This window comes from Lepisma saccharinum, chromosome 3 (genome assembly GCF_977018435.1).
Source record: "Lepisma saccharinum chromosome 3, izLepSacc3.1, whole genome shotgun sequence".
Lineage (NCBI taxonomy): Eukaryota > Metazoa > Arthropoda > Insecta > Zygentoma > Lepismatidae > Lepisma > Lepisma saccharinum.
Window position 1 is genome coordinate 53,484,372 of NC_139231.1, and position 12,144 is coordinate 53,496,515.

The following is a 12,144-nucleotide window of genomic DNA, read 5'->3' on the forward strand; positions in this document are numbered from 1 at the left end:
TACACACTTTCCAGAGAAAAAAAATTACAATTATTAGAAATATTTATGCATATGGGTTGATCTGTGAATAACCAAACTGCACCATACACAATAGTATATTTAGAGAATAGATTAGTTTGAATTCATTGCATGGGTTTAGCAATTCCACTGTTGTCAAAACAACATTCGTAGCTATTCATTGACAAACAAAAAATTGTTAAAGCACAACACACTTGAAAAATTTTGTTTGTGTTACATCACCTGGTTTAGCACTAACAAATTGGGCAGGTATTGTTGATATCAGGATACTATATTTTCTGTAATCAAACAAACATATCCAATCACCTGCTCGACTTGTTTTCTGAAATTTGCCAGTTTCCTAGTGTATTGCAGATAGAAAGTCATATATACACGACATTTGACCACTTGTCTACTATTCAGGATGCTGAACAACTCCCATGTGCACTCAACACAGGGAAACCGCCATTAAAATGGTTAACTTGCTGGGACCACTATAAAACTGCACACTCATTGAAAGTCTTCAGTAAAATTTGCTTTTTGACACTTGAAATACTTTGCAAGTTCCTGTAATCTGACATCACAGTGTCAATATGTTCCAGGGTCATGTCTGTCTGCCATGCAGTATATTCAAATCCTAAAAAATAAAAGAGTATAAATAGTACATGTATCACAAAGAGAAAAATGAAAAAAAAAATATATATGGTTGGGGTGGACCAATGTGATATGCTCACGTTGGCTGCTACTAATGCTTAACCGTTAGGGCTGTCCCATTCGTAACAAACTGTGATTATAAAAATATATATCGTACACATAAATGGAAAAAAGTTTAATCTGAATTGTGTCATGCATTTGGCTCCGACTATGGGATATGCATAGGTTTGGGTCTCCTGGGGGAAGCATAACAAATTTTCCCAAGATTTCAGCCTGTGTATGGAACCCATGGCCCCCAGCCATCGTGAGGAAATTGGGGAGCTAAGAAAGAGTAGTGTAACCTGGTCATGGAAACCCACGACAATGATCAGGGGTTCGTCACGACCAGTCATGCCATGGGAAAAAGAAACTTTCCCACTGATCTCTGGATTTTTCATTTTTGTTTACACAGGATTATTAAAAAAAAGAAACACACACACCAGCTTGATGACAGCAGCATGGTTTTACAGCAATAATGTCCTATGAATAGTATTCTGGTTTCGTTAGCAAAAAAAGTCATTTCACTCAATACATTACAGAGGTAAGGAAATTCTAAATCTAATGAATTACATTTCAATATGATGAAAATAACAACTTAGTTTGTTACATTTATTGTTACTTTTCCCTACAAAATTCATACATGCTTTTCGTAGTTTGGATTTCATACATTTATAACGGATATTAGAAACTATTACTAGTATATGTAGAAATACTGTGTGTCTGAAAACACTCCCGTTAATGGTTGCATGGATCCCTATTGTGCTCCACTGAAATGTGAGCTTTATAACAAGTCAACAATGGATATATTTCACATAATGGATGAACAGACTTTCTGCACTCTTCCACGAAGGTACAGTGGGATCCACGAGTATTACCGTGCAAATTGTCCATCGCCATGTTCGTTCACTTTCTTTGACCCAATGAGAGCTTCAAGAATTAAAAGAAAAGTCAAAACAAGCTGTTGACAACTTCTGCACCAGCATACATGAAAATACATCGCTTAAAAACACTTAGGATTAAGAGAAAAATTAATTAAAATAGTCATGGACAATTTTCATGGTAATACTCATGGATCCCACTGTACACTGGGAGTCAAAGTGATTAGTGTTGCCAAACTACAGAAGCATGTGAAAATAAACGAGTGGATCAATACCGTAATCCCACAACCGTGTTAAAAAATTGATTTTTTCAAACATTTACTGGAATCATTTATGGCATAAGTGTGTCATTATGTACTAGAACAAGAATTGTGGCCTTCTAAATCCATGAAACTTGACATTATAAAATATATATTAACTGTGGTTACATGCCCAGTAAATACAAATTGGATGATATTATTAAGGCAAGGGGAGTTTAGGTGTGCATCAAGTTCATATGAACATAAAATCTTAAGATTGAATATAACTTAAGGACCTCAAAAGGGAAGTTACTTCCACAGAGCCATTTTCTAAATACTTTCTAAAATAATGTCATGCATTTCATCTCAGATATTGTAAATCAGCAAGAAATTTGTTATTTAGAAGCTGATTTTTTTTAGCAGCAAAGTATTGTCAGTTATAAACACAGCAAATCTCAATCAGTGGTTATTCACTAACTTGTTATGTAGCTACATTAACCATCCAACTTTCATGTTAGTTCTAGTGTTGCCCACGAGACGAGACTTTGGCCTGTCTCGCCTCAAAAATATTCATTTGTCTCGGGACACATGATCAATCTCGTCTCGTCTCAAATTTTTAAAAGCCTGTCCGGCGGGCAACACTAGTTAGTTCAGTCTCATTGTCATAGAAGAGAGGATTCTCAGTATCTTCCAGTCAACCATGTTCTTAACTGCTTAGAATAAGTTCAGACATTGACGTTACCTTATCTCTTGTTTATTTTGTTTCAGTTTTTAAAGTCTAGTGAATACTGGTGTCATGATTTATGTAATACATTCAATTGTAACTGTTCGAGGTCTTTAGTTTGAGATTGAGTTTTGTTTTAAGTCCACTTTTATGCACAGATAGACTAATTGGGACTGGACCTACAGTTTAAAGTGGAATCTGGAACACTATATGCCTCCAACCAGGTATCGAGCCTGGGATGCTTTCATTACAAGGTGACTGCATTACCGCTATGCCATCGGGGAGGCTGCTATGGGTTTTAGTGATGATGACATGGAAGGTTTTGTTAATACAAGGTATATGTGTCAGACACAGAGGAATAAGTTGATGTTCCAATGTTTTGTTTGCTACATATTTTTAAAAATGCAGATTATATTAGTACTTACATTACTGATGTGTATATATTAATTTTTAATTTTGTTGGCCTCTGAAATTGTCAGTATTGGACCAATGGTTATAAATTAGTGGAACACCTCTAAATGTAAATTTTACCACATATCAATGAAAAATAGAATGCCTACATTTGCTTTCATGTGTGGTAAATAAGTTTTTTCTACATTTCTTTTTCAAAAATAACATTTCTTAAATTTTGGAAATTATGAATAAATGTGTTTAAAAAGACACTCACCCTCTCCACTGTATTCTGCCCTTCTTGGGAGAAAGTCTTGCTTGATGCAATTCCTGACTCTGGCCTAGGAAATGGAAATTCTGCAATCTCTTGCCACTGCCAACTAGTAGCTGCCTGTTGCAAAAAAGCAAATATAAACATCACTAAACATTCTAAAAATGTTCGAATTTAGTTCTACATTATCAGTACTCAGTAGTAAGTGTGTATACATTTGCATTTTATATCCATTCCATTATTTCAAAATTTCTCTATACATTTTGTAACTCTGATCAACACGAAACGTGTTCTTGTAGTTAAACATAATTCAGGTTAGCTGCTAGTGTTCTATTTCTCAATAATGACCTTTAAAGTGCTTCTGTATTTTCAATTTAATTTTTGTTGCACCGCTTTTCTATCATATGGATCAATCGCGACAATAACTGCGAACTTATGACATATATATGATGAGACAATCATATATTAACGCCTTACCCCATGAGCATTAAAGTGCTTTTATATTATTTTTTACACAAGAAAAGGGCAAAGGCAATGTTTTTCGTGGATATAGCACCGTGTCATGAAGGCAACTTAGAAGAACATTGGAAAAACCTATTGTATTTTTTTAAATATATTTTTATTTACACCTTGTACTACTGCAATACAATATACATTGACAAATATGTCTTCAACAAAGTCAAGCATGCGTACGCGGAAACCAATATTTCCTTAAGAAATCGAAAAAAATGCATTGACTAACAACGGCATATTTACATCGCTGATTACTGTTATTTTAATGTGCAAGTTTATAATAATAATAATACAAATCGTAACATACTCACCCTAAGATGGCCCGGAATGTAAGTATTCTCTTGCATCTCACACTATCCTTGTCTCAAGTACCAAAAGCAAACATATATATACATCCATCTTCGACAATTTTGGTAACGACTCGACCGAACGACTGATCTCGGTTGGGTATGAGCAACCGAGTGCTAGCGAACGGAACGACTCGAGAGCCAGCGAACGAGTGAGTTTCAATAATACGGTATATTCGATGTCGTTTGTCTTGCAACCGACTTCAGCCACCAACTCGTCAGCTAGCTACCGTAACGAGTTTCAATAATAAGCTCCGTCCCCATTTGCTGCCCGCAGAATCGACTTGCTTTCTTTAAAAAATTCCGGCCGCCAGGCGAGTATACACTTGCGCATGCGCCTTCCTCGCAAAATTCGTGGAAAGGAGAGGGAATAATGGAATAATAGTTGCTTGGCGGGCGGAGGAGTCGTGGCACACATACGACTCTTTGAACGTGTCGTTCAATTCTGGTGAACGAGTCGTTCACCGCTCACAAGAGAGAGTCGTTACTTTTGAACGACTCGTTCACGAACGACCCATCACTATTCGAAAGTCGATTGTGACTGTGTGATGGCGGCCAGATTGGATATGGATTTGTGACGACTGACGAGTAAAACATTTTTTTTTAAACTGAAAATTACATTGAGAAAGGTAAGTGACACACTGATTTAGTTCGATAATAGTACAGATAATGAAAAATAATGTTATAATTTACTTGCAGAGTTATTCATATTTACGTAGTTATGAAAGTTAAGTTTTTAGCCTTGCCTGAAAATCTAAAGCTTCCTTGTCAAACAGAGGATGACATTCAGAGGGTGGAAGAGTGGTTACTTCCTTCTCCTGAGCACATGAAGCAGATGGTAATTTGACATATTTCTGTGAGTGAAATTATTAATGTCAAACTTTTTTTTGTTTTAATCGAGCAGTTAACATTTTCAGCATAATTGACTGTAGCTTAAAGTGGTATATGTTGTAATTTAAGAGAGATCAATTACATTCTAAACTCCATGTGCTTCTTTTGGTACTATTATCGTATGAGTGAAACACCTACGAATCATATATTTCGGACTTCTTTACATTGCTAACGTGTTGCGGAACATTTCTTAAGGCGAAATAATGCATTTCTAACTAAGATAATGTTTATTTTCTCTATTTAAGAGTACTTACTGTTACTTGTTGTTTCGAATCTGTAACACATTATGGCCGTGATAGCATACTGGTTTAGGGGGCGTTCTGAGAGTGTTTTGTCGATTTATGCAGTGGTGCAACCTCGTTCACCGGAAAATATCTACTTTCGTTCCCCTATTTGAAATTATGCTAATACGTCGCATTTACGTGTAGAACTTGTAAAATAACCTTGCGATTTACCACGTTCATTGTCCATAAACAGCAATTCGGAACCATCTTCCTTTCGCAATTCGGAACCATCTTTCTTTCGCAATTCGTTAATGCTCTTCCTTTACGCACAACTCTCTTGCAACCTTGAATATTGACGTCAGACGAGGAATGCCTACGTGGTTAGGTTAGGCCTGTTAGGTTAGGTTCCATTAGCATAAATACAAAGAAAAAATAATATTTTCGCTAAGAGACGCGTTACCTTTGTATTGCCTAACATGAAAAAGGTCTCTCCTGTGACGTCAGAACACAATGTTGCTAGAGTGTTGTGCGATAAGTGACACCCATTCGGGTCGGAACCATCTTTCTTTCGTAATTCGTTAATTCTTTTCCTTTACGCACAACAATCTTGCAACCTTGAATATTGACGTCAGACGAGGAATGCCTACGTGGTTAGGTTAGGCCTGTTAGGTTAGGTTCCATTAGCATAAATACAAAGAAAAATTGTAAAAACAGCTCTCTCCTGTGACGTCCGAACACAATGTTGCTACAATGTTGTGCGATAAGTGACACACCCATTCGGGAAAAATGGCTTGTTCCGAACTCGACAGGTGGTTCTAGTGAAAACACGGCGAGGCTGAAACACTGGCTACGGGGTTGCATCGTCTTAACACACGGAACATTGCACTCTCATGCAAAAAGCAAATGGCGGGAGCAGAAACAGCGTGTCGGACAGAGATTTTCGCAGAAAACAAAACGCATTCACATTAAAATGGATCAAATCTACATTCAGGAACTTCCAAAACGCTCAAGAAAATGATTTCCGTAAGTACTTTCTCCTGTAAATTTGAAGGAAATTTGAAGGAATCCGTTTTACCCATACGATAATGTTACCCTTCTTTTACATCAATATAAGTTTCACTGAAAAAATCATGCAAATTGAAGTATTTCAGTTTCATTAAAATTCTGATCTCCGGGAGACGTCTCAAATTCATTTATTTTGTTATTTTTCACATTCGTACTTACCTAAAGATTCTTTAAGGTGGGATTTCGCTTTTTTGATGAAAATAATTTCAATTTTGCACATATTGAGTAATTATTGTTCGTTCCTTTGTCTCTTGCGTTACACACAATATGGCGGGCAAATCTTGACTAACGTTGTCTATCATCAGTGGGTGTGCAGTGTTTCCAACATTCATAACCGAAAAATAACTACTTCCTTAGTTATAAAAAGGGTTATATTAGTTATGTTACTTTAACTTAGTTACGGTAGGTTAGATTAACAGTTGAAAAAAGGATTTCATTAGTTACGGTACGTTAACTTTGTTAGATTAACATAGTTGAAATTCATGCACATTAAGATGCAGATTTACGTAGGTTATGTAATGTTAACGTAGTTACAAATATGCGTGGTTGGAAATACTGACGGGAGTTATGTCATGAAACGCACGCAACATCTGGTTTACGTAGTGGAAGGAAATAGAGGCAACAGCTTTTGTGCATCAGAGAGACAAACATTAATCTAGAAAAATACATGATTTACCGGCCAAATAAATTGAACGATGGGAGAAAACACTTCCACTGCCTTTCAAAAGTGTACAGAAACTCAGTTCCATTCTGTAAAATTGAAGAAATACGTTTCCCAGAGATCGGAATTTTACTTTTTTGGTATATTTTTTTTACTTCAGCTGTCTTATTTACTTAATAGGAAAAACTATTATTATTTTATGTAACAAGTATTCTGCTTTTACTAGAATAAGTGGAAAGTCATTTCTCAGAATTCAGCAATTATGTATTTCACACATATAATTTCATTTTAGCCACAATAATATCTGTTAATTGTTGCATGAACACCATAAATTCAAATTTGAGCATTTTTTTTTTTAGGGAACAACACTATTTTTGGGGAAAATGTGCCTTGTTTGCCCCCTCCCTGGAAAAAATCCTGCGGACGTCCATGCATATAGTATAAGTAACTGTCTAGATGTGAAGGATTAATGTCACCCCACATGGATAATATGTCAATATTAGTTTCCTTTCATGGGACAGGGAATAAGTTTAATCCTCATACTAAAGATAGGCCCAAGTACAAATATCATATGGTATGTTACATGGATGTTCATCCATGGATCTAACAGTTTGAATTGTTTCTAGTTTCAGTTCGAAGGAATTCATGTACGTCAAATGCATCAGATTATGAAATACACTGTGATACAAAACTGGTTCCGCTTTGTCAAAGATAGAGATGGCAGCCAAGAGCAACGTAGAAAGGAAAAGGCAAGTGCAGGAACATCAAGAAATAAGTAAACAAGTAAAGACTGGTGACACTTTTTCAGCAAGATACGAGAGACGAGTCATTTCTAAAGCTGCAGAAATTATAATTAGTGAATGTCATGAAGTCCCTTCTGTTTCAGGATCTACAGACATAATTCAAAGTGGTTCTGTTGTTCAGACTACAAGTTCATTTTCAAATACTTGTGATGAAAGTGTGTGTGATTTTGCAAGTAGGTCATGTGGTAGCAGTAGTGAGGGTAATGTAACAGATTTGGAAACTGCCTCACCTCCTATTTCAGAACATTTAATTTCTTGGGAAAGAAATACAATATTTCTAATAGTGCAACCACAGATTTTCTCCATATTTTGCAACCTTACATACTAGACCTTCTCAAGATTCAAGGACTCTTCTTAAAACCCCTAGAACAATAGACTTGAGAACATGCTCAGAAGGTTCATTTGTTTACTTTGATGTCAAACAAAACAGGGTTAATATCTACACCACATTATCAGATTTTTGAAAAGCAGAAAAGAAATAAAAATTTTAAACAATTTTTAACTATGAAAATTAACGTTGATGGACTTCCATTGTATAAAAGTTCCACAAAATGTTTTTGGCCTTTGCTTGGAATCTTAGATCAGGCTATTAACAAGGCTTCATTTATCATTGCAATTTATTATGGGGAATCAAAACCAAGTTCTTCAAATGATTTTTTTCCATGAATTTTTAATGAGTGTTTTGAATTGGAAAGAACAGTTATTTTGATTAAGGTAAACTTTATGGATTTTTCATAAGTTGCATTGTAGCAGATGCTCTAGCAAGGGCATTTTTGAAGTGCATTGTATCTCATAACTCATTATTTGGCTGTGAGAAATGCATTCAGGAAGGAACATACTTGGGGAGAACCACATGGCAGTATGAGCATGATTTAGTTCTAAGGACAGATGCAAATTTTAAGAACATGCAATATGAAACCAGCCGTTTCGAAGAATTTTATCTGATTTACATGTAGGCTTAGTTTCACAAGTTCCACTTGACTGGATGCATTTAGTTTGTCTTGGTGTTGTTAAAAAAAAAAAAACTTAGTGCATGGGTAGAGAAAGGACCAAAAAAATGTAAATTCAGTTCTTTGCATACACAGAAGATTTCTTAATGACTTATTGTCCTTGCTCAGTACACTCCAAAAGAATTCTCCAGAAAACCACAATCACTGAAGCTGTTCAAATTTTGGAAAACTACTCAATTTAGAGCATTTGTGTTATATTTTGGGAGTATAGTTTCGAAGGATGTGTTGCCAGAGCATTTATTTAATCATTTTCTTGTCCTGCATGTTTCTCTGTACACTTTGGCCAGCACTGGCCTTGGTAAAGTGGAAAGATGGCAAAATTTTGCATATGAACTACTTCATTGTTTTGCTAAATATATTACAGAGTATTATTCCCCTGAACTTTTGATCTGTAATTTTCATAATTTATTACATGTAGTTGAAGATGTTTCTAACTTTGGTTCTTCAGATGAATATTCTGAATTTCCATTTGAAAATTTTATGAAAACAATTAGGAAGATGGTTCATGGTCCACATAATTCTTTGGAACAGGTAGCTAAAAGACTATAAGAAAAATCTGGCCAACACAGCAATGGCCATAGTATTAAACATTCCCCTGTTTATAGGAATGACTGTATCAAATCTATACTTTTGAATGAAAATGAGAATTGTATTGTGGGAACAACCTCACCTGATGATTGCTTCTTAATGAAAGATGGTGATGATGTTGTAAACTCCATTGAAAAGGATTGTAGTAATGATGGTTTGTACGTATAATTTAAATTGTGACATTTTCACTTCAACTCTTCCAAGTAGTAGATTGTTTATGTTTAAGGTAAAAGAATGTAAGAACAAAGTTATTGTATCCTCAATTTATTTACATAAAAAATATATTCTTACAGCAGATTTCGCTGACACATCAGCATTTGGATGTATTCCATTTTGTAATAATAAGCTATTCTATTGAAATGACATTGTGTTCTTTGACACCTGAATTGTCAACCTCATGCACCTTTTTTCCTTCAATAAATACAATAACATCTTGCCACTTTTTTTGTAATGTATGAAGGTGATTGTCTTGAATAGTATATGTGAAATTTGTTTTGCTTATTGGCTCCGCTAAGAAATGTTTTACTTTTATAATGATAAATATATATATATATTTGTTTATCATTCCTTGTATTCTTCTCCAGTGTTTGAAAATGTCTTAATAATATAATCTTAATAAATTTTTATACATACAAGAAATGACGCAATTGTTTGTAAAATATTTATTAATATTATAAACAAACTTGCCAGAAGTATTAACATTGGCATGTTGGTTTTTGGTTTGAGTATTAATGTTTGTGAAGTTTTTCCACTGTAGGTAGCCCAATCCTGGGAAATAGATTTGGTTGGAAGATTGTTGGCAAAGTTTTTCCATTGTAGTTGGGCCAACGTTGGGAAATAGATGTGGTTGGGAGATTGTTGGCAAATTTTTTTCCATTGTAGTTGGGCCAACGTTGGGAAATAGATTTGGTTGGGAGATGGTTGGCAAAGTTTTTCCATTGTAGTTGGGCCAACGTTGGGAAATAGTTGGTTGGGAGATTGATGGCAAGGCGGACATCGCCAACAGTTCGCCAACCGTTGGCACAAAAAATTTGTAACCATTTACCAACGTTGGCCCAACCTTTGTGTGCTACATGGGAGATTTGCTCAAGTTTTACTTGTTTCTTGCAAATCATTTTTGATCACCAGTATCGAATTGGTAAATCTAACCAAGCTAATTTATTTAGAAATGCCAAATAATTTAACTTGAATTACCAAATTTGAATCAATAAATAAATAAGTTGTTTATCGTTTCAAAATGAATTGTTCAACGTTATAAAATATTGTCACATCTATCAAAGCAGTCTAGTGCTTGGATAACATGTTCGTTATCGAGACTTCCATATAATTTATACAAATATTCAGTTTCAAAGTACGCTTAAGGAAAGAAAACTATAGAACTGAGCAAGATTGGGAAATATGAACGTTTATGTTCTTATTTTTAACTCGCTTTTCTGCCTCTTAAGGTTAATCGGAGATAATGGAAGACAAGTTGATATTTATGTTATACATTGAAATACAAAGTACACTGTGTAACAACAAGCACTTTGATGGAATATTTCCTTGTATAATTATACAATAATATATTGTTTTGGTTTCAAATAAAAGTTTTCACACAAAAAGCATACTTTTTAACCGAGTTATGTGAATAAGCAAACATAGTCATTTTCTTTAACTTGGGTTTTCTTCAGTGTAATTAATAAAATTCTGAACTCGCATGTGTATAAATTATTTGGGCTCTACAAACTTTCATGTGACATTTTACTTCGGTATTCCTAAACAAAATGGTTGAGAAATTTTCACTGATGTTTGGTTAATGGAAACAAACAAATAGCCAAACTGCTCAACGCCGAACTGTCAACCTAACCTTTTTCTTTAGTCTAAGCAAATATTTTTTCCGCGTACCAATTGTAACCTAAAAGCTTAAACCGTTTTGTAAAAATTCTTGGTTCAATTTTTTAAAAAAATAAAGTATAGCTACCAGTATCGAGACTTGCTGATGTCATGTTTGATTTTTGTTATTTAGCGTCGCTTTTCTACCAATTTTGGCTAATCGCGACGAGGACGACGAATGACGATATGATGAAAGTAATGAAGGAGCACTCGCAAATATCACCGGCCAGGATTCGAACACGGATCCCCTGGCATTGTAGCGCTCAATGCTAACCTCTCAGCCACGGAGGTCGGCTCTGATATCAGGTGACCTACAGGAGAGAATATTATTTTCCTTTCAACAAAAGTAATACATGTCTACTTGAGGGCAGGTTAAGGTACTAAATACTGTAGATGTCCATTGTTAATAAATTGGAAGAGCTTTCCTAGTTTGTTCATTCTATACTTGTGAAAATGAATGTCATACCCACCTGTGATCTTTTTACTGCCAATTCCTGGCATTGTAAACCCCACGTCATGATTTTGGTGAAAATGTTCATGGTAACCACACACTTGTATTTCTATATTTCTAAGACGGTCACAGTTTCTGCAAGATTTCAATTCTCTTATAACTTAAGTTCTGCTTGTATAAAGCAAGTACCTAATAGTTCACTTCATTCTAAAGACCCCACTTTACCTTTATGTTCCCCGTTATAATTACATTTTTCCTCATGCTATTTCCAGGTATGCCAAGCACATTTCAATACTGGGGACATTGAATGGGAGACTGTGCACTTGGATGACCGTACAGGAAAAGTATTCAGAGTTGCTTTGGCAAGGCCTCGAATCGTCCAGGTGCAATCCCATCTATTTTCTCTGGATGTCCATCATACCTGTCTTCTGGAACGCAAAATGAAGAAGCGCGAGAATGTCCAGAAAAGAAGAAATAAAAGAGGGAGGCAGATGCTTTAAGAAGAGCAATTGCAGACAGAATAGGAA

At 35.3% G+C, this 12,144-nt stretch overlaps 1 long non-coding RNA gene across 1 annotated transcript; it reads right to left on the bottom strand.

The window, feature by feature from the left end:
* Window positions 1–4,145, bottom strand: LOC145985786 (uncharacterized). Its single transcript, XR_014441451.1, has 3 exons — window positions 4,017–4,145; window positions 3,199–3,312; window positions 1–634 (listed from the first exon to the last, which is right to left on the bottom strand). It is a non-coding gene; the product is annotated as an uncharacterized LOC145985786 (long non-coding RNA).
* Between the last annotated feature and the right edge of the window lie 7,999 nt (window positions 4,146–12,144).